The sequence below is a fragment of the Mustela erminea genome, chromosome 3 (assembly GCF_009829155.1).
Source record: "Mustela erminea isolate mMusErm1 chromosome 3, mMusErm1.Pri, whole genome shotgun sequence".
NCBI classification, from domain to species: domain Eukaryota; kingdom Metazoa; phylum Chordata; class Mammalia; order Carnivora; family Mustelidae; genus Mustela; species Mustela erminea.
Window position 1 is genome coordinate 100052458 of NC_045616.1, and position 20784 is coordinate 100073241.

Consider the following 20784-nt stretch of genomic DNA (forward strand, 5'->3'; position numbering starts at 1 on the left):
CATTTTGATTGTTTCCAGTTCTTGGCAATTACCAACAGAGATGCTATGAGTATTTGTGAACCATGCAAACATAAGTTTTCATTTCTTTGGACTGAATACCTAGGAGTCTAATTGTTGGGTCATATGGTAAGTATATATTTAACTTGATAAGAAACTGCCAAACTTTTCTGGAGGAACTGTACCATTTTGCCTTTCCACAGAGAATGTGTGAGAGTTCCAGTTTCTCCACATCCTAGCCAGCACTTGGTTTTGTCAGTATTTTTTATTTTTATTTTTATTTTTTTTCCATTCAGCTAGATGTGCAGTTGTAACTTTTTGGCCTAATAGTTAATGATAGTGAACATTTTCTCTTGCGCCTATTGGCCATGTTTATATTCTCTTGGGTCAAGTGCCTGTTTTCAAATCTTTTGCTTGTTTTTTTTTTTTTTTTTTTTTTGCTTGGTTTTTAAATAGGTTATTTGGTTTCTTACTGTTGAGTTTTGAGCTTTCTTCTCTGGGAGCTCCTCTGGACTTTCCAGTTCATGGATGTGCCCCTTTTCTAGTGCTCAGGACAGAAGGTGGGAGCATTATTTACTTCCATCTGTCATGCCTTTCCTGTAACTGCTCATGTTGGTCCCAAGTAGCTCATACTCTTACTGCAACTCCTGCGACTACATTGTTTGGTTGCTGGGGTAAAGATTTCTGGGTGGCTCAGTTGGTTAAGCCTCTGTCTTCAGCTCAGGTCATGATCTTGGAGTCCAGGAATCATGCCCCACACTGGGATCCCTGCTCAACGAGGAAGCTGCTTCTCCCTCTGACCCCCATCTCATACTCTCTTTCAAATAAATAAATAAGATCTTTAAAAAAAAAAAAGTCAAACAGGAGACTTATGTTTTCTTTCTCAGCAATGGAAGACCCCTTCCTTGGTCTTCAAGCCAGAATTGGAAGGTTTTTCCTGCAACTCTCTCTGTCGATGCTAATATCCCCTTCAAGATTTTGGGCTGCATTGCATCACCCATTCAACCCAGGGCATAGTAGAGTGGGAGGAAGTAGTAAACTTACCACCAATTTGGTGTTACTTTGGTATCTGGTCTTTTCAGAGAGTTCAAATAGCTCATGTGCATTCTCTCCAGGTGTATTCAATGGGAGGGAGAGGGTGGAGTGTCTTACCTAGACCTGGAACCTCCCAGAAATTTTTTAAAGTACATGATGCATGTTTACACACACAGTGCCAAAGCCACCATGCAGGAAGCACCTCTTACATCAGGCACAGGAACAGAATTTTGTGTTCAAAGGGTTATGCTTAGGCAGCTATCCCTCTTTCTAGCTGTGTGATGCTGGGCAAAAATCCAAATGTATCTGATCCTCAAGTTGTCTTGCCATAAGAGTGTGGCAAAGATCAGACCCAATAATATGTATAAAGCCCTTCACCTCAGGACCCAGAACATAGTAAGTGGCCAAGAAATGATAGCTACTCTTGATGTTATTATTACCACTTATTTTGTTGTGGGCAGAGTCCTGGGGTTACAAGCTGCAGAGAGGGACTCTGCCCATGTTGTGCAGAAAGGGAAGGTCCATTTGGAGCTTCCGGAATCCAGGAGCTGAGGGATCAGGTCTAGGAACATCAGGGACTGCAGGCTGGGTTGAGCCTCACAGTTGAGTTTGCTCCTGGCACCACAGTGTAGGACAAGCTGCCCTCGAGGCTCCCACGGTGGGAGGTGGGTGTCATCCCTGCCCTCCCATGAAGACCACACCCACGGGGAACTTTCCACGAGGAAATGGGGACTAATAAGCAAGGGGGATTTAGGGAAACCCTCCCCTTCAAAAAATCTCCTTTCCTCTTGTGAGTTTAAAGACCACAGGCAGGAAACCTAACCTCTCTGTACCTCGATTTTCTCACCTGTGAAATAAGGCCATAACCCTATGAACTGAAGATTTCACCCAATAATATCGGGAAAGGACTATAACTCCGGATCAGACACCAAGCTAGTGCCCAATTCTGAGTTTTATTATTATTACATGTCACTGCCCATTCAATCCTCAGAACAACCTCTGGGTGTTACTGACCTCGCTTTCCCAGTGGAGAAACTCATAGGGGTGCTGCGATTTGGCCAAGGACACTGACTTTAAAGCTGCTTTTTTCTTTTCTCTTCTTTCCTTTTTTTTAAAGTAGCCTCCATGCCCAGCGTGGAGCCCAACGTGGGCCTTGAACTCACGACCCTGAGATCAAGACCCGAGCTGAGATCAAGAGCCGGATGCTTAACTGACTGAGCCACCCAGGTGCCCCAATGCTGCTTTGATCTCAACAAGCTTTCCCTGTCCCCAAGGTGGGGGTGGTCAGAGTGCCACCAGCTGTGGGGCAGGCCCCAGTGTATACAGCTGATGGCAGCCACAGCAGGGGCAGCACTCAGGGAAGGGGGTCTTGTAACAAAGGGGGTTGTGAGAACGCCCTCCATCCGAGGTCCTTCGTGTGTTGGAAGCAAAGAACTGCCTGCAAAATGAGCTCACCTGTGTACAAAATACATCTACCCTCAGTGCTCCCGTGTTTTGCTCCATGCTTTTCTCATGAAAGATATCAGTTATTTGGATGAAACTGTCAGGATGAGAAATTGTGGGCTAGGAGACAGGACAGTGTCCCTAGCGGGTCTGTGGGTCACGAGGTTTGGCACCAGAAGCCCTGAGCTGACTGGGCACAGGCTGGGGTGGGGCAAAGGCCAGGGCTGGACCGCCAGCGCGACAGGAAACCTGGGGCAGGGGAAGCCTAGGGACCAATCGGGAACCATCCCGGGGCGGGAGGGTATGGTGCTACAGAGGGCTCCTTGTTTTCTTTCCATTTGTTCCCTTTATTTCCCCTCCACTTAAGAAAAAGCTGTAACGAGACAGCCTATGGAACGACAAGATTGATTGTGTCGTTCTGGCCTTTGAGGGAAGAAGGGGGAAAAAATCAAATTATTGGACAGGTTCCTTTTAAAGAACTGCTGCTTTAATTTATTTTCTTATATTTTGTCGATAGCTGTTGTTTTTTTCTTGAACAAGTGCTGCACTTTATAAATGGATTTCACTTGGGCAAAACAAACACAGTCATTTCATACTTCTCCTTCCTTCTAAAACTTACTTAAAATGTGGTGAGTGGCTGAGATTTACACACGGGGTCTGACCATCACTCGGGAGGGGGATAGGTGGCTCTCGAGAAAGCACCCTGTCTCAGCTGGGGAGGGGACAGGCAGCGGCGGACATGGCCACAGACCACCTCCCAGCCACACAGTAAGGAGCCCAGGCCTGTTGGGGCTCCCTGTCCCCCACCGAGGAGACATTTTAAGGAAACAGATCCCCCCACCCACTCTTAAAGAGTCTGATTCAGTGAGTCTGGAGTGGATCCCCAGACTCTGTGGGAGTTTTTAATCTCAGATGATTGGATAATAAATCCAAGCTGGGTGACCTCCCGGCCTCACCCCTACCACCTCCAAGTGCCCTGGACTCCTCTGGTGCCCCCAACCTCTGTCCCTCTGCTTCCTCGACCTGCAAGTCAGACTCACCTTTTCAAATGGCAAAATCCTGTTCAGCCTCATAACCCAGGGCAGGTGTCACCATTCACTCACTCAGTTATGCAGCTGCTCATTGCAAATGTATTTATTCAGCACCTTTATATGCCAGGCACTGGGCTTGGCATTACAATGAGTAATATACAGAGATACAGAAAGAGGAAGAGAGAGAATCCTTGCCCTCCAGAAACCCACGGAACAGCCAAGAGGGAGGGAGAGAGCTCTTTCTGGCCCCTGCTGTGCCACACTCGGAGTGGGGTCTCGAATCCAGACATCCCTGGGGGTCCAGAAGACCCCTACGTGAGCCAAGAAGCAGGCTGGGCCTGGCTGGGGCCAGGGACGGCCCACCCTCCCCATGGGGCTGCAGCCCAAGTATGCCTTGTGGAAGGGAGCTCAGAGTAGACAACTGGTTTTTCAGGAGAAGCTAGGAACCCACATATTTATATGAAATCTCCTGGTTTTTTTTTTTTTTAGATGTACTCTCCCTGGGAGCCACACAAACCTACCTGCCCGCCTGCCTGCCTGGCGCTTGGGCTGGGTGTGAAACCTTCCAGACCCCGTCTCCTGCAGGGGGAAGGGAGGGGCAGTGTCTGGCTGAGTGATGCCTGACCAGAGAGACTGAGCTGCAGTTGGGTTCAGACGCAACTGCCACCTGGGTCCCCAGGTCCTGGAGCCACCCCACTCCAGTGCCCAGGAGGCCTGGCCAACCCAGGCCAAGCAGTCCCCTTTCTCTGCCGCAGGATCCTCCAGCCCGGTCGCTCTGCGGACTTAAATAATAAATTGCAGCAGAGAAAGGGAAATTAAGCCATGCAGTGGGGGAAGTGGGGGCTGGGGGCTGGAGGCTGCGATGGAAATCTAATGAGGAGTCAGCCAAGTGAAAAGGAGCAGGCAGACGGGGGGGCGGGCTGCAGGGATGGCGAGGGGTGGGTCTCTCCGCCACCCCATCCCCTGAGCTTAGGCCTGTAGCAGAGCTGCATGGCAGCCTCCATCTGTCCACACTAGAAATCTAGCTTGCTCCTGCCATTGGGTAAAGCAAGATGAAGCCCCCTGTCACGCCCTCACCTCCTCAACACACCCCTTCAGGACAAGCCTTGCTCACAGGGGCTTGGCACCCAGGACCCCTCAGCTTTGTCCCCATCCTGATCCACCCTGATGAGTGGGCGTAGAGCTCGGCAGGCTTCTTCCTTGCACCCTTTACTCTCCCTTCTTCCCCGTGTCCCCCCTACGCTGAGGACCCCAGGGTGCCCAGTGTCTAAGGTTAACACGGCACAAGCAACAGGTCAGAACGTTCTGGTCCACCACACTAGAAGAAGCCCCCCCACCCAGGCTGGGAGAACCCTGGAGTGAGGGGCCTGGGAGAGGTGGGGAGAGTTAGTCTGGCCCTGTGTGCCTCACTTTTTTTTTTATTTGACAGAGAGAGAGAGAGCACAAGCAGGGGGAGTGGCAGGCAGAGCGAGAAAGAGAAGCAACCCCCCCACTGAGCAGGAGCCCGACATGGGGCTCCATCCCAGACAGGGTCCTGGGATCATGACCCAAGCCAAAGGCAGATGCTTAATTGACTGAGCCACCCAAGCGCCCCTGTGTGCCTCACTTTTGAGGCAAGGCCTGGGGAGCAGCAAGGCCTCTCTACCTGTCCCCCAGCCAGCAAGACATAAGAAACCCCTTTAAGAAGGGTAAGGACAGACGGGTTTACGGTGGCTCAGAAGGTCCCCGTGTGCCCCAGGGAGCCACAATATTGGTCTTAGAGTGAGATGGCCACCAGAGTGGTCCTGGAACGTGACTGGGGGACCCCAGTGGCCAGGGTGGAGCACATGGCAGAGGAAAGACCCTGGACTAGGAGGAACTGGGGATCTCAACGGAGAACTCTGGGAATGAGGGCGCAGCAAGGAGGGTGGCACAGATGCAGGGTGAACTTGGCCCTCATTCAAGGCCTTGACCCTTTGTGGGCCCTTCCTCTACTTTAATGAGAAGGTGGGGACTTGAAACTGAAGAAGGAGACCCAAGAACACCTGAACTGACTATATTTACACGGAGTTGACCAAAATAGGGGCTGAGATAGAAATTAAGTTCAGTATTACAGAACCATCTTTGCCCACCTGAGTTTGAAACCCTGGAGACTCTTCCCATGCTTGGCACCGAGGTCTCAAGAGGCATTTGGTGTGCGGGCAGGGACCCTCCTGAGTGTCTGTTCTGCTCCGGGCTCAGTCCGGGGGCTGGGGGTGAAGCTGAGGTCCCAACCCTGCCTGCTGATATTGGACGTGGAGGAGACTGTCGGTGTGAAAGTGAGAGTGACTGCATGAGCTGATGTAAGATGCTGGGAACTGTGGCCTGAACCATCTGCGCAGGTCCGTGATCAAGATTGCCCTGGAGGGGACCCAGGAAGTCCTCTCTGAGGAGGAAACACTGGGCTGAGTCTCCAATGAGGAGAAGGAGCTAAAGGGGAAGGTCAGAGGAGAAGGCATTTCAGGCAGAGAGGACAGCAGGTGCACCAGGCCAGAGATGGGTGTGGGCTTGCAGAATAGTGAAATGGGGCCCAGTGCATAGCAGCATGGTATGAGCAGGGTCAGTGAACCCCGCAAGGCACAGGGGGGCCTGCCCTTCATTCTATGTGATGGGAAGTCAGGAGCAAGAGAAGCAAGGAAAACTGGTTTGATTTACTTCTTTCAAAGACTAGATCTGTAGTGACAATCTGTAGTGAAGCATAGAGTCCCCTGCCCCCTTGAACGGTGCCAGATGCATTGTTGAAGCAGGCTCGTGGCCCAGCCGGCAGCCCCTTGCCCACCCCATGAACTTCACCTCCAAGATGCTATTCCTCAACACCGCACAGCCTCGCCATGCCGTCTCCATGACCCCCTGTGGGAGTCCCCAGTCACTGTCCCCTGTTAAGCTGTGGTTCGTATGTCTATTCAGGCCACTGACCCAAGTGTGCCAAAGCCATGACGATATCTTCCTACTATCTGCATTCTTTATTTCAACCCATTTTCCGCCCTGCAGTGGAATGTAAGACTTGGTTATCTCAGGGATTAGGGTTTAAATTCTGTTGATTCAGATCTCCTTCTCCCCCATCTCCTTGTTCCTGGATTTTGGCAAATGTAGGTGGTGTCTCAACATGGCGGGGGCGGGGAGGGGGTGCTGCAGGTGGGTCATAGGTCAATGTCTTCCCTACTGGCATTCACCCAAGACATGTCTTGGCTGTCCTCTCCCTTGAGCATTGGCAGCAAAGAGGTGTCTGTGTCCCTGTCTGGTCCCTGCTTGTAAGTGTGGGTGGGGGGTCTCCCTTTGTCACAACTGGGAGGTCCAGTTGTCCCCCTAGTGCTCTGGGACTGGGAAGCTCCCTGCGCTAAGGACCTTGCTGCAAGCCACCTCTCACCTCCTGTCTATTGTCACCACACCCTGTCAAGGCATAGGGTACCAAAAGACCTCACCCAACCAGGAAACAAAGCTCAGGGGCTCCCTGTGGCCAGATCCTCAGCTGACCTGGGGGCTACTCCTCCCCAGCCCTGCCAGTGATTGCATAAAGAGGTCATTGCGGACATCCCCAGCCCACACTGGGTGAGATGAAGCAACTAGGAGAGATGAGGCCATCTCTGGGGACAACTTGTGCTGAGAGCTACACGTGGGGGTGGGGGCTGGCTGCAGGGGAGGGGGTCCCTGCCTCGGGGGCAGGTCCATCAAGGCAACAAGATGCCCACTGAGGACCCCTCCAAGTTGTTGTTCTCCATCCCCTACTCTGCATTGATACCATCCACAGATTTGGACTTTGCCTTAAACCCCCTCCTTGGTCCTGCTGGCCAGCCACACATGGTACCCTCTGATTCCTGCTGTTACCCACCCTCCAGCCCTTGCCTGTATCCCCATCATTCTGTCCAGCATCATGCCTATTGGCCTTTTGCCTCCCTCACCTTGTTGGAGAGGACCCACAGACCCTGGAGCCCAGACCCTGGAGCTCTGGGGTCGAGTCTCCTCTCTTCCACTCTGATGCCCTGTCCATCCAGGTCTTGGCTGCTCCCTTCTCTGCTGTCCATTTCCTGCCCAAGACATGGGCAGGAACCACAGCATGAAGCTCTGTGTGCTTTCAGTCACATTCACCTGGGAAATGACTGCCGCAGACGGGCTGCTGGGGACAGGTGGCTGGAGCCCCATAGCACAGCAGAGACACTTTGGGCAGCAATGGGACAGTATTCTGTCCACCTGTAAATACACGCCCCTCCCCCCGCCAGAGAGTCCAGTGCTCACCTGCCTTCCAGAAACTGGCCCAACTGCCTGGGAAGGAGACAGGGATCCTTTGCAGCATGGTTTCTAATTGTGAAAAGCTGGGAGCCACCTAAGTATTCATCAAGGGGGCACTGGGTGTATAAACCTCGGACTAGCTGTGGAAGGGAAGACCACATGCAGTTCCAGGAAGGATCGAGAGCCACGCAGATCTATGCACACAGAGCTGAAAACACATTGGTGCAAAAAAACGAGAAACTGATGATACTGTATGATACCATTTTAAAAAGGAAAAAAGAAATCCACAAAAGAGAACTAACTCTTTTAAGGTACATTTATGTATTTGTAAAATCAAGAGGGAAAAAAAATCATAGTCGTTCCCTCTGGGAAAGGGAGAGAAGAGGTGGGGTTAGTGCTGGTGGTCACAGGGGACTTTATCTGGAATGTTCTAATTTTTTCAAAAGAAGATCGGATCCTTGTATGACATGTGTAATTTATCATAACTGAAGAAGGACAAAGAATTCCAACAGCCGGGCCACATGCCCCTTGTGTCAGCCTTGTTCTTGGCTCCCTGCCCGCCCCTCCCCCACTCTCCCCACCTAGTCTCCCCACCCCTCAGGCCTTCCTCCAGTCTCAACCCTCTCTCTGGACCCAGAGCTGGAGGCTGTTAGATCTTCCATTTAAAACTCCTCATCCGCGCCCGCACTGGGGAGTTTCTTACTCCCTTTCAGATGTAACTGCCTGTCACCAATAATAGTCTTTTTCGATTTCATTTCCTTCAGCTCCTGCCAGCCACTCTGAGAGCCTCCTTCCCATCCCTGCTGCCCCCCCACCCAGCCCCAAGTCAGGGGAAAAAAATACATTTTTGCCTTTACTATGATGTATGCGATCCCATAAAATAGTGAAACAGATATGAAAGGTTGAGAGAAGGTAGATAAATGGCTCCTATTATTCTACCAATCAAATGAAATACCTCTCCACGTCCTCATTTGAATGATAATAAAACTCGGAGAGGCTGCTGGTTCACTGTTGTCATCGCTGGCAGCCGCTGGAACCGAGGAGCCACAGGCCAAGGTAACCTTGGGGTGTCCTCTGCAGCCTGCTAGGGCTGGTAGTCCTGGCTCCTTACTCTCCCCCAGCCCAGGGCTCTCCTTACTCCCACTCCTGCCCCACCACCAGCTCACCCACTGGACAGCTCTGCACCTGTCTGCCCAGCCCCCAGCTCTCTCCGAGCTCCACAGGGCAGAGCCAGGGCCCCAGAATAAGAAACCAGGGTACCGCCAGGAATGCCTGCTTCTCAACTTTCTCAGTCCAGACCTCCCCTGAAAGTCCCTGATGGACTATCTAAATTGACCACCCACCCCAGGCATTCCCGAGGCACTAGCCACACACCTCAGTAATGGGGCTGTCACTTGTGTCTTGTTCTGTCTCTAGTCCAGGGCATGTCTGTCTCCATGGCTTGGCTCTGAATTCCAGAAGGCGGGGACCACACGGGACTGGCTTGGCAGTGCCTCACAGCCTAATCATGTGTGTGGAGTCTTCATTCACTCTGCCGGCATCTACCAAATGCACCTGGAACCCCCTTCTTGGTTCAGATGCCTCGCCGTCGAAGAAACTGATGAGAAGCCCTTCCTGGGGAAGCCCACTCCATAGGTGTGGGGCGCAGGTCAGTCCACCTCCCCTTTTGAGCCCTGCAGTACCACAGACTGTAAGTGCCCGCAGTTCCATTTCCAGTGCATTTTTAGGGCCTCCCATGCGTCCTGGCCTGACAACCAGGGAACCCCTGTGACTTTGGCCTTCCTGCATTTCCCCCACGCTGCCGGGAGCCGCACCCGAGGACTCCCCACTTCCCTGCCACAGACAGTCCTGGCAGCTGTCAGTCCTGAGAACGTGTACCCTGGTGTGTGCTAACACAGGTGGGTGAGGCCAGGCAGACCCTACTCTGCGCATGGGAGACTCTTTGGCAGAATTTAACATCCTGACAGCCACACCCTAAAGATACTTGAAATTCTCATGACTCAGATTCCTAACAGGACCATGATTTTGGCCCTACCCTTCAAATAAATTCACCTCGTTTAAGGTAGCCAGGTCAGTCACGGACCCCAGGATTGCCAAGGTCAAACAATGCCCCAAACTGGCCTGCAGGGCCCCAGGACTTACCCTGTTATCTTGTTCAAGTGACATCTCACTGTCCGCCCCTGGCCCCATCAGAGCAGAGGCCTGGCTGAGGAGGCTCCAGCAGCACCGGGAACAGCGCCTGCCCACAGGAGGCGTGGATGACAATAACAGTACCCATTTAGAGATGAGGAAGAGAAGCCCTAGAGGGCCAGAAACAAGTCAGGACCCAAATCCAAGCTTTCTCTCTCCTTGCCTGGGCCTCCTCCCTCTGTACCAGTAGCTCCCATATACCAGATTCTCTTTCTCTTCCTCAAGCCAAGGAACACCCCTAGGAAGAGACAAGCCAGAGCTGAGACTCAGTTCCCCAAAGGGGGAGGAGACTAGCAAAGTCGGTCTGTGGGGTTAACTCACTGCACGCAGAGGTATTCCCGGAATGCACTGGAAGTCTGTCTAGCAGTTCACTAGACTGACAGCAGGCAGAACACGGAGGCCTGGGAGGGACCAGGAGCAAGGGCTGCTCGGAGCCTGCTCCAGCTCCTTCTCAGTCCTTGTGTCAGGCCTCAAAAGCTGAGGACAGGAGTAGGCATGTGGTCCTCCTCTGGCTGGCTGCCCCCATAGGCAATCTAACAGACACAAGTCAGCACCATCACCTCCTGCAGAGGGAGTGGACTCGGAGCAGCTGAAGCCCCGCAAGCTAACGAGTGAGGCCAAACAGACTGTGACTCCTGGTTCCAGGCTGGCTCAGACTCCCAAGGGCTGCTTTGGGCCCGGCCGCATTGCTCAGGCTTTCAGCAGGCTTAAGAGCACCGGCTCAGAAAGCCAAGGGCTCCTTGGAAGGAACTGAAATGGAACATTCTGCGGCTGGGGAACGGAAGGCTGTGAAAAGACGGTGACAGAGCCGAAGTCCCCCACCACAACATGGGGCTGACCCGGATGAGGGACCCTCAGACCTCCACCAGGGAAGAGGCAGTGTGGCTGAGGCAGGAAGAGACAGTGTGGCTGACCTTCAGCAGGCCATTGGGACTCTGAGTCCCAACCTCCCCATGTATAAGATGATGCCGCTCCTTGGGACCACTGTAAGGATTAAACAAACGTGAAATTGATTTGTTTATATGAAAATAACTTGGAATGGAAATGAAAACATATATCCACCAAGACTGTACATGAAAGTTCGTGGCAGCCTTATTCACAATTGCCAGATACTGGAGACCATCCAAATGCTCTGTCAATCGGCGAATGAATAAAGAAACACGTGTCCACATGATGAAATACAACTCAGCACTCAAAGAAACAAACCACTGATACACCCCAAAACGTGGATGGCTCTCGAAAGCATAATGAAGGCCACGTGGCAGAGTCAAACTCAAAAGGCCGCATCTGCAGGATTCCGTGCACAGCTGGTTCTTGCTGTTCGCGGTCACCACGTTCTGAGAAGTGGCCGCAGACACTGCGTCTGTGAATTCGGACCTACCACTCCAAGGGGCATTCAGGGTTCACTTCCTGCAAGCCTCCGTCAGCCAATCAATACACAATTGTGTTGTATGTGAGGTTCTGTATCCAGAAAGACACTTCGTGTAATGTATATTATTGATTCATTAATGTTGAACCCACAGCTGGCAACACTAAAACTCTTATGAATGAAGCTGACCTAACACGTGTAGTTTCTCCACAGGGCGCGTCACAGTCTTCTTGACACCTCAGAACACTAGGCAGCCCTGGAGGCCTACCCTTGAGGTTATTTTAAACAGTAAAACCACCAACAAAGAGCACAAAAATCTCAAAGGCAGGGTACTCAATGAACACTTGTTTACAGTATGAGAACTGGAAGAAGAAAACAGAGTGTCACCTTCTTTAACCTCAGTGGGGGACATGTGCTTCAAGCAAAATAAAATGTGTTTTAGTTATTTGTCAGAGAGAGAGCGCAGCGCACAAGCGGGCGGGTGGCGGGGGCGGGACAGGCAGAAGGAGACGCATGCTCCCTGCTGAGCAGGGAACCCGACGTGGGACTCGATCCCAGGACCTGGGGATCATGACCTGAACTGAAGGCAGACGCTTAAACAACTGACCCACCCAGGTGCCCTGCAAGTTAAAATATTCACCACTCTGTACATGTCTGTGAATCACCATGAAAGCACCATGAGTCTTAATTTGGGGGTTACAAATAAACTTTAGTGAGTAAACATGTTTACAAATACAGAATCTGTGAATACTGAGGACTGACTGTATGTAAAAGTCTAAAGAAAAAAATCAGACCCACAGTGACAGAAAGCAAATCAGTGGTTGTCTGGTGCAGGAAGGCACAGAGACCGATAAGGAAGAACCATAAGGCACCTTCTGGGTGATGTTCTCTATCTTGATTGTGGGGGGGCGGGCGTTACACAGGGGGATAAATCTGTAAAACTCACTAAAACATACACTTGAAATGGATAAGTTTTATTGTTCATAAATTATACCTCAATAAGTTGAATTTACAGAAATGACTTAGCATGATGTCTGATCATTCTGCCTTTCCTTTTGAGATCTCGGAGCCAGCCTTCTTGGAAGGGTCAGCAAAGGATGAAGGAAGAAGCAGAGAGTGCCAACCTGGGCTCCATTTGGAAGCTATTTGTGTCTTTCCCTCCCCATGAGATGGCGTGTATGACCCAGACCTTTGGTTTCTCCCACGCAGACTTTTTCATTCCCACTTTGTCCATCAGAACACTTTTGGTCGCACATGTCAGAAACCCAGTTCAAATCAGCTTAGATAAAGTGGGGAGAGAAGGTGGGTTTTGCTCTTGTCTTGGAAAGAAAGCTCTGCATCAGGCATGGCTAGATCTAGGACTTAAGTGTGGTCACTGGACCAAGGTTGACCACCCACTCCTGAGTCTGTTTCTCTGGGTCAGTTTCACTCTGGGACCATGGGTGGCAAGGTGGTCCCTAGCAGCTCCGGAACTCCAAGGAGAGGGAACTTCTCTGTCCCAGCAAAGATGGAGAAGTAAGCATCCTTTGCCCAATTCACTGCTGAGGGATGGAGTGTGCTGACTGATCAGGCCTGCATCTTGTTCTCACTTCCCATGAAGAATATGGACCGAGGGTAGGGGAAGAGTCTTCCCAAAAGAAAATCCAAAATATGGGACAAGAGACAGGGGCCATGTGCCTAACAGCCAGTTTTCTTTGAGCCAGAGCTCCTTTTCCTGGGCTGATATCATAAATACATCAAGAACCTGGACCTGGCAGGGAACGGATGGGAAATTGGAATTAAACTCAGTATTCTAAAACCCGATGGAAAAAAAAGGCAGAATAACTGCATAACTGCCCCAGGAGAAAGATCTTATCTAGAAGTAATTGCCTGCCTTTGCTGCCCCAGCTCCCCACTCCTGATGCAGAATCCAGGTACCATCTTCTTCTCTTGCTACAGAAATTCCAGTGACCTAAAAATCTTGTCCCTATTTTGAGACCAACGCCAATCATTTTGGAAGACTAAGTCCTTTCCTGCATGCCAAGAGTTCTGTCATTCAGTTCTGGCTTCTATCTTTTTAGCTGGACATGATCATGAAACCACCTGAGCATCAGTGAATTTTCTTAGACTTTTGGTAATGGAGGATCAGCTCTGTCCCTGACTTTTTCAAGAAACATCTTTGAGAACACACTGAATTTTTCTTCAATTTAACAAACATTTATTAAGCATCCACTTAATTGGAAACAATATGAAGGAGATGGTCCCAGCCCTTCTCTCTTCCTTTCTAATCTTTATACTTATTTATTTTCTTGTGTTAGTGCATTGGTTAAGATTCCACTATAATACTGAATGGTAGTACTAATAGCATCTTTGCCCTATTCCTGCTAAATATTTCAACATTAAGTATGACGTTTGCTCTGTATATCTGATAGATGCCCTTTATTGGGATAAATAAATTTTATAAAATTTCTAGTTGTTAAATTGTGATTTTTTTAATTTAATTTAATTTTTTCTAAGTAGGCTCCACCCCCAGCATGGAGCCCAATGAAGAGCTTGAACTCTGGGCCCCTGAGATCAAAACCTAAGCTGAGATCAACAGTTGGACACTTAGGGGCGCCTGGGTGGCTCAGTGGGTTAAGCTTCTGCCTTTGGCTCAGGTCGTGATCCTAGGGTCCTGGGATCGAGTCCCACATCGGGCTCTATGCTCAGTGGAGAGCCTGCTTCCACCTCTCTCTCTGCCTGCCTCTCTGCCTACTTGTGATCTCTGTCTGTCAAATAAATAAATAAAATCTTAAAAAAAAATAGTTGGGACACATAACCAACTGAGACACCCAGTCACCCTGAAATTGTGATCTTTTTAAATTATAAATTGAGGGGCGCCTTGGTGACTCAGTCGGTTATGTGGTTGCCTTTGGCTCAGGTCATGATCCCAGGGTCCTGGGATCGAGTCCCACATCAGGCTACTTGCTCAGCAGGAAGCCTGCTTCTCCCTTTGCCTCTGCCTGCCACTCTGCCTTCTTGTGCTCTCTCTCTCTCTCTCCCTGACATATAACTAAATAAGATATTTTCCTAAAAATAAGGAAATAAGTTATAAATTGATGTTGAAATTTATCCAATACTCTTTCTAGATCACTTTTTACTGGGAAGTGTAATCTAAAAGCTTTACTATTCTGAACTTTAATAAACAGTAGACAGGAACCCATAGGAGGGGGTGAGAAGGACCAGGGACAACCAGGGAAACAAAGGAACATCTGAGTAGGTCCTTCAAGGATGTGAAGAAACTGACCAGCATCAATGCAGGGAATTCTCTGACAAGCCGTCAGAGAATGGGGACTCGTCTGAAGTGGTCCTTTCATGTGAGACACCTCTGCTGGTTGGCAAATGCTGGCCTGCTGTGGGTCCAGGACACACCTTAGCCCTGCAGAAATGGCCACTTGGGCACTTGATAGTGAAGTCAGCACAGACGGCAAAAATCAAGAGAACAGTCAAGATTACCCTTGGAAATTGCTTAAATTGTCCATAAAACACATACATGAGTTTAATGTCTAAAACCCTGTAAGAATTCTAGAGTGTTCCTGCTTACCTGCCAGGCTAACTCCAACATGCTTCTGTGTTAAGCTTTTTTTTTTTTTTTTTTAAATTTAAGAATTATTTATTTATTTATTTGACAGAGAGACACACATCAAGAGAAGGAACACAAGAAGAAGGAGTGGGAGAGGGAGAAGCAGGCTTTCTGCTGAGCAAGGAGCCTGATGTGGGGCTCTATTCGAGGACCCTGGGACCATGACCTGAGCAAAGACGGACCCTTAACGACTGAGCCACCCCGTCGCCCCCACTCACATTTAAGCTTTATCCTGTGAAGTTAATGTTCATTAGTAGATTTGTTTGGTTCTGGGAGGATTACTTGAGTTTCATCTCAAGTCATCCAGAAGTTAACAGGATGTCACTGTGATGTGCAGGTAGCAGGCACTGATCGCCTTCTCCTGGATGGCCAAGAAGGTCTCTGTGTCTCCTCTAAAACAGGCTGAGTTTGGCCCAGACACCCCTGGGAGTCCCCCTGGTCCCACTGAAGTCTGCAGGCACAGTGACAAGGGAGTGGCAAGGGTCTTCCCAAGCCTGGCTTCCCCAGGACCTTCCAGCCCAGCCAACCCAGGCAGGACTGGTGTATGGCCAAGACCATCTCAGGAAAGGGGTCCCATCCACCATGACCCCACAGACCTGGTAATGGGGCTTCTGGCCTTGACCATGACTCTCCTTGCTTTATTGCCACCAATTCCTCAGCTCATCTCCTCTTCATGGGCCACACTCTAGCACAGTGGTCTCTTCGTCATCCCCTTCTTCTTATTATTTTTAAGACTTTATTTTTTTAATTTTTTAATGTAATCTCTATTCCCACGTGGAGCTCAAACTCACCACCCCTAAGAGTCGTACGCTCTTCTGACTGACCAGCCAGGCTCCACAGTGGCCCCTTCTTGTTCCTCAAACACCCCAAGTTCACCTCCTCCTTAGGACCTTCGCACTTCCTGTTCCCTTTGCCTGAACTGCTTTTCCTTCTCCTTGTTCAGGTCTCAGCTCACATGTTGCCTCCTCAGAGAGGCCTCCCCAGGTTCCTTCCAAATGTGCCACCTCTATCCCATCACCCTAACACACAACCCTGTTTCCTGCCTTCTGACCACTAACCGTTTATTACCGTCTTCAGTGTTTGTTTTCCTAGTTCCTCTCTATCACGAAGAAGGTCCTGATTGTTTTGGTCACCTGGTAGCTACCCAGTGCCTGGCACACAGGAAGCACTTAATAAATACTTGTCAGTTGATTATGCAATGGAATCCTTATTGCTGGTCGCTCCCATGACTACTTGGTCCTGCTTTGAAATGTCTTTCTCTCTCCCCCACACATGACTAATTGAGGACATTGCCTGCCCTACTTTAGGGCCCTGATGCTTTCCTGGGATGCCATCCCAGAACTCCAGTCCTGCCCCCTAGACAGCCCCTGCCCTTACCCCAGCAGACAGCTGAATTCCAGAGCCCTTCTGCCCACCTGTGTGCTCATGCTGCCCCAGGTCCTGGGTTGAGAGCCAGATGGCAGCCTTGGTTGCTGGGCAGAAGCAACTACAGGCTCCCCGTATGAGTCATGGGCCTGCTCAATGCATCTCCATCTCCTGCCCTCCTCTCCACTCCTGCAGGGACCTCCGGGTGAGCGTCCCTTGGCGGCACCTCCCGCCCCATTCATCCCCATTAGCCGCTGTCCACACTGGGCCGGAGGGAGATCAATTACCAGTGCTGGTCACTGAACCGTGCTAATGAGGATGAACGCTCGCCCAGCTGGAGGCAGGGGTGGGTGGGAAGGGGTAGGGGAAGCAGCCAATGTGCACTACCTCACTAAAGGCATCCGGGAGGAAGGCTCCCTCTGGGGACGCTGGAAGGAGCCTCCTGTGGGGCAGGGACCTCAGGAACCAAGGTTCAGCTCAAGCTGTGTTAGGAAGAAGAGGAAACAGCCTGGCTGGGGAGTAAGGTCTCAGGAAGCAGGGGTGACCCTGCTAAGAAGAGGGTCGTCCTCAGGTCTGGACTAATCAGGCCCTGGCTCAGGCCCTTCCCCCTGCCAAAGGTGTCCTCCCTGCGTGCCCCACGCTCCAACAGCCGGCTCAGAGTGTCTGCCTCCACCCTCACCCCAACGGCCTCCTGCTCCCAGACCTCCTTAGACCTTGCCCTGCTGGATTCTGACTATGCCAGATGGTGCTGTTCTGTATGAAAAGACGCTTGACCTCTCTTGTAAGAGCCATGCAAAGGAAAACCGCGAGGAAATCGTTTCCTTCTAACAGATTGGCAAAGAGAGAGAAGGCGGACAAAGGCAGAGCTGGTCGTGCTGCCGGGAGCAGGCGGGGCAGGGGCAGCTCTGCGTAAATGGGTGTGATCACTTCAGAGGACGATTTGGCAGTAGCTATTTTAATTAAAAATGTGCACGCCCTTTAACCCAACCATTCACTTCCGTGCGTTTATCCTCTGAGATACGAGTGCCCAGTGGTAAAAGTACAAGAGTGTTCATTGCCCGGAAACATCCCACATGTCCATCAGGAGCGGCCATGGAAGTCCAGGAGGACTCATCACACCATGGGGCCTTTCCCCGGCCTCCTCTCCTGTGCAGCGAGTTAAGTGGGGTGCCCGTCTCCAAGCTGTTTGGGGAAAGAGATCAGTTCATATAAACCAAGTGCTTAAGGGCGCCTAGGTGGCTCAGTGGGTTAAGCCTCTGCCTCCGGCTCAGGTCATGATCTCAGGGTCCTGGAATTGAGCCCCACATCAGGCTCTCTGCTCAGCAGGGACCCTGCTTCCTCCTCTCTCTGCCTGCCTCTTTGCCTACTTGTGATCTCTCTCTCTGTCAAATAAATAAATAAATAAAATATTTTTAAAAATGAAGTGCTTAGAGGAGCATCGGCACATAGAAAGTACAAGTTCCTGCTATTATTATCGCTTTGCTATTGTTGAAAAGAACAGGGTGGGTCTATCCATTCCATACTGATATGTAATTATCTCCCAGAAATGCTGGTCAGTGAAAAATGCAGACAGAAGATTCTGTTGGAGGCGCCAGTCGCACAGTGCGTGGACTGGGTTCTGGCTTGCTTTGTTTCTTGAGGAGATCTGCTTTTGGATGCACAGACCATCTCCGGGAGGACACGGCCAGGACTAACAATAGTGGTTGCTCTGGGGAGGAGAAGGTGACCAGGAGACGGGGCGAGAAGGGATTTGCACATATCCTTCCCTGCAGCTTGTGGTTTTTAACCACATGCCTGCACCGCCTATTCAAACAAATAAATCACTTGTCAAGCCTGGGGACTCACCTGCCTGAATCTCCCATCAGCCCCGGAGCCCCCTGAGGACAGAAACCGTGTCAGAGCTGCTGCCAAGCTCGGGGCACCCAGCATGGCCTGGCTGACACAGATACTTTGCAAATGTTGGCTGGCAGGCAAGCCACCTGGAATTCCATGTGACCCTCTGCCTGGAACCCCCTCTCCCCAGGCACGATTCCAGGAGACTCTCCCAGATGGGGGCAGGCCAGTACTGGAACAGCCTGGGGACGGTCTGGCCTGATCAGGAGGCAGGCCTGAGAGCTAATTTCCAGAGGATCATACCTGGAAGCAGGACCCAGGTATCCAGATGTGTCCAAGCCTCCAGGTGTCTAAGGCTCTGCCAAGAACTAGAACATCGGGCCACAGCGGTGGCCCCTCTGTACACAGGTTACCGATGTCCCCATCTGTCTGCGTAGCTGCACAGGGGACCAGGTAGGTATCACCACGGCAACGGCCTTGGCAATGCCAAGGGGCTAATTGTGCGGCTTTCACATCTCTGATGGGCTGAGCTCCAGGCCCCCAGAAGCAGTAACTGCTGTCTATCAGGCCAATGCTTGGGCTGAGGAGCAGAAATGAGGCCCCAGGCCCAGGAAGGGACCTGCCAGGGCCAACGCTGCCATCAGCCCTGACTTGAGGCCACCCTTCTCCGTAGCCCTCACCCTCTTGTCCAGTGAAGGGGTAGCTGCTCCAGTCTAAACCCCAGGAGCAAGGGATGCCTGTGCCTCTCACCAGAGCCTTGGAGTGGAGCCCAAGTGGGAACAGCTGGACTCTCGACCACCTATCAGGTAAGGGACAGAGAGGCAAAACGTGGCTTGTCCCTGCAGGGAAACAACCCAGCAGTCGCACGAAACAAAGCAGCTCAACATGCACAGACATGACCAGGTCTTCAAAACACATTGTGGGGTTTGGAAAAGCAAGATACAGCAAGACAGGAGTGGTGTCCTGGCACGTCAAACACACACACACACACACACACACACACACACACACAAAATGATACCAATATCTTCTATGTGTGTGTAACATGAGCGCAAATTTTTTTTTGAAGATTTTATTTATTTATTAGACAGAGAGAGAGCACAAGCAGGGGGAACAGCAGGCAGAGGGAGAAAGAGAAGCAGACTCTCTGCTGAGCAAGGAGCCTGATGTGGGGGCTCAATCCCAGGGCCCTGGGATCGTGACCTGAGCCGAAGGCAGACACTTAACCAACTGAGCCACCCAGAGGCCCCATGAGTGCGAAGTTTTAAAAATACAGAATGTCTGGAAGGATTTATGCCTCACAGCGGTGGTGACAGGGGAGGAAGGCAGGAGAGGGGAGTAGAATGGGAGTTAGGGAACTTTAGTTTCATCCATTTCTTAAGGCAATTGGGTTCCTAGTTTACCTGTGCGATCAAAATAATTTAAAATTAAAATCAGGGGTATCTGGGCGGTTCAGTCGGTTGAGAGTCAGCTCAGGTCATGATCTCAGGGTGGTGGGATCAAGCCCTGCATCGGGCTCTGTGCTCGGGGAGAATCTCTCTCTCCCTTCACCCCCCTCCCTCTCTAAAATAAATAAATCTTTTAAAAAATAAACAAAACAATTAAAATTAAAGACTTTATTTCATGTTGCTTTTTCATAGAGAGCAAGACCACTCACTGACCACCCCGCACACTCCCAAGGCCCCTGTTCTCTCTGACGTTCCCATGGCGCTCAGGCTTCAGCAGTGGAGTGACTCACTGTGACGCTCACTGGGCGGGATTTCCTTCCTTGGCTGGTCTGCAGCTCTAGCCCAGGAGGAGTCCTGCCCACTGCCTGTTTCCATGTAGCTCCTTAGCTAAGAATGGGTTCATGTTTTTTGACGGTTGATCATCAAAAAGCAGAGCTGAGTGGTTGTATGGCCTGAAAGCCTAAAATGTTTACTATTTGGCCCTTTGTGGACAAAGACCGCTGACCCACCCCCCTCTGACCAGACTCCGTCTGGTCTGTGAGTGCCACAGGGGTGGGGGACTTCGTTTTGTTCCTTATGTATATATATATATATTTTTGAAGATTTTATTTATTTATTTGACAGAGGGAGAGACAGTGAGAGAGGTAATACAAGCAGGGGGAGTGGGCAGAGGGAGAAGCAGGCTTCCCGCCAAGCAGGGAGCCTGAAGTGGGGTTCAATCAAAGGACCCTGGGATCATGACCTTAACGACTGAGGCACCCAGGTGCCCCTCTTCCTATGTATCTTTATACTACAAGTGTCTGACACATAGTAGGTGCTCAGCAAATCCGGTTGAATGAGTGAAGGTGTATGTGTTGGAGCCTGTTGCCTGGACCCCCTTCCCACCATCTGTGGGGGCCTGAAGGTGGACTCAGGCAGCGTCATTGGCTCTGAGTCCTTGAAGAGAGGCCAGAGGATGGCAAGACCTGGATTTGGCACCAATAAGGTGGGCCCCCAGGTCTGTGGAACTGTAGCTATGGCCTTGCTCAGCCCCAGCACCACCACACCCTTCCTCCTCCGCAGTGATGGGCACATCCAGAGCCACCCGCTGTCCGCAGCGGAGGCGGCTACACTGCATGGGCTGTGCTTTGGTGCCCTCTGGTGATCACTGGGAGTGGCTCCCTCCAAGGTCTGCACCACCTTGATTAACCTCACTGTCCATCTTCTGGAGGAAACCCTAACCTGGCC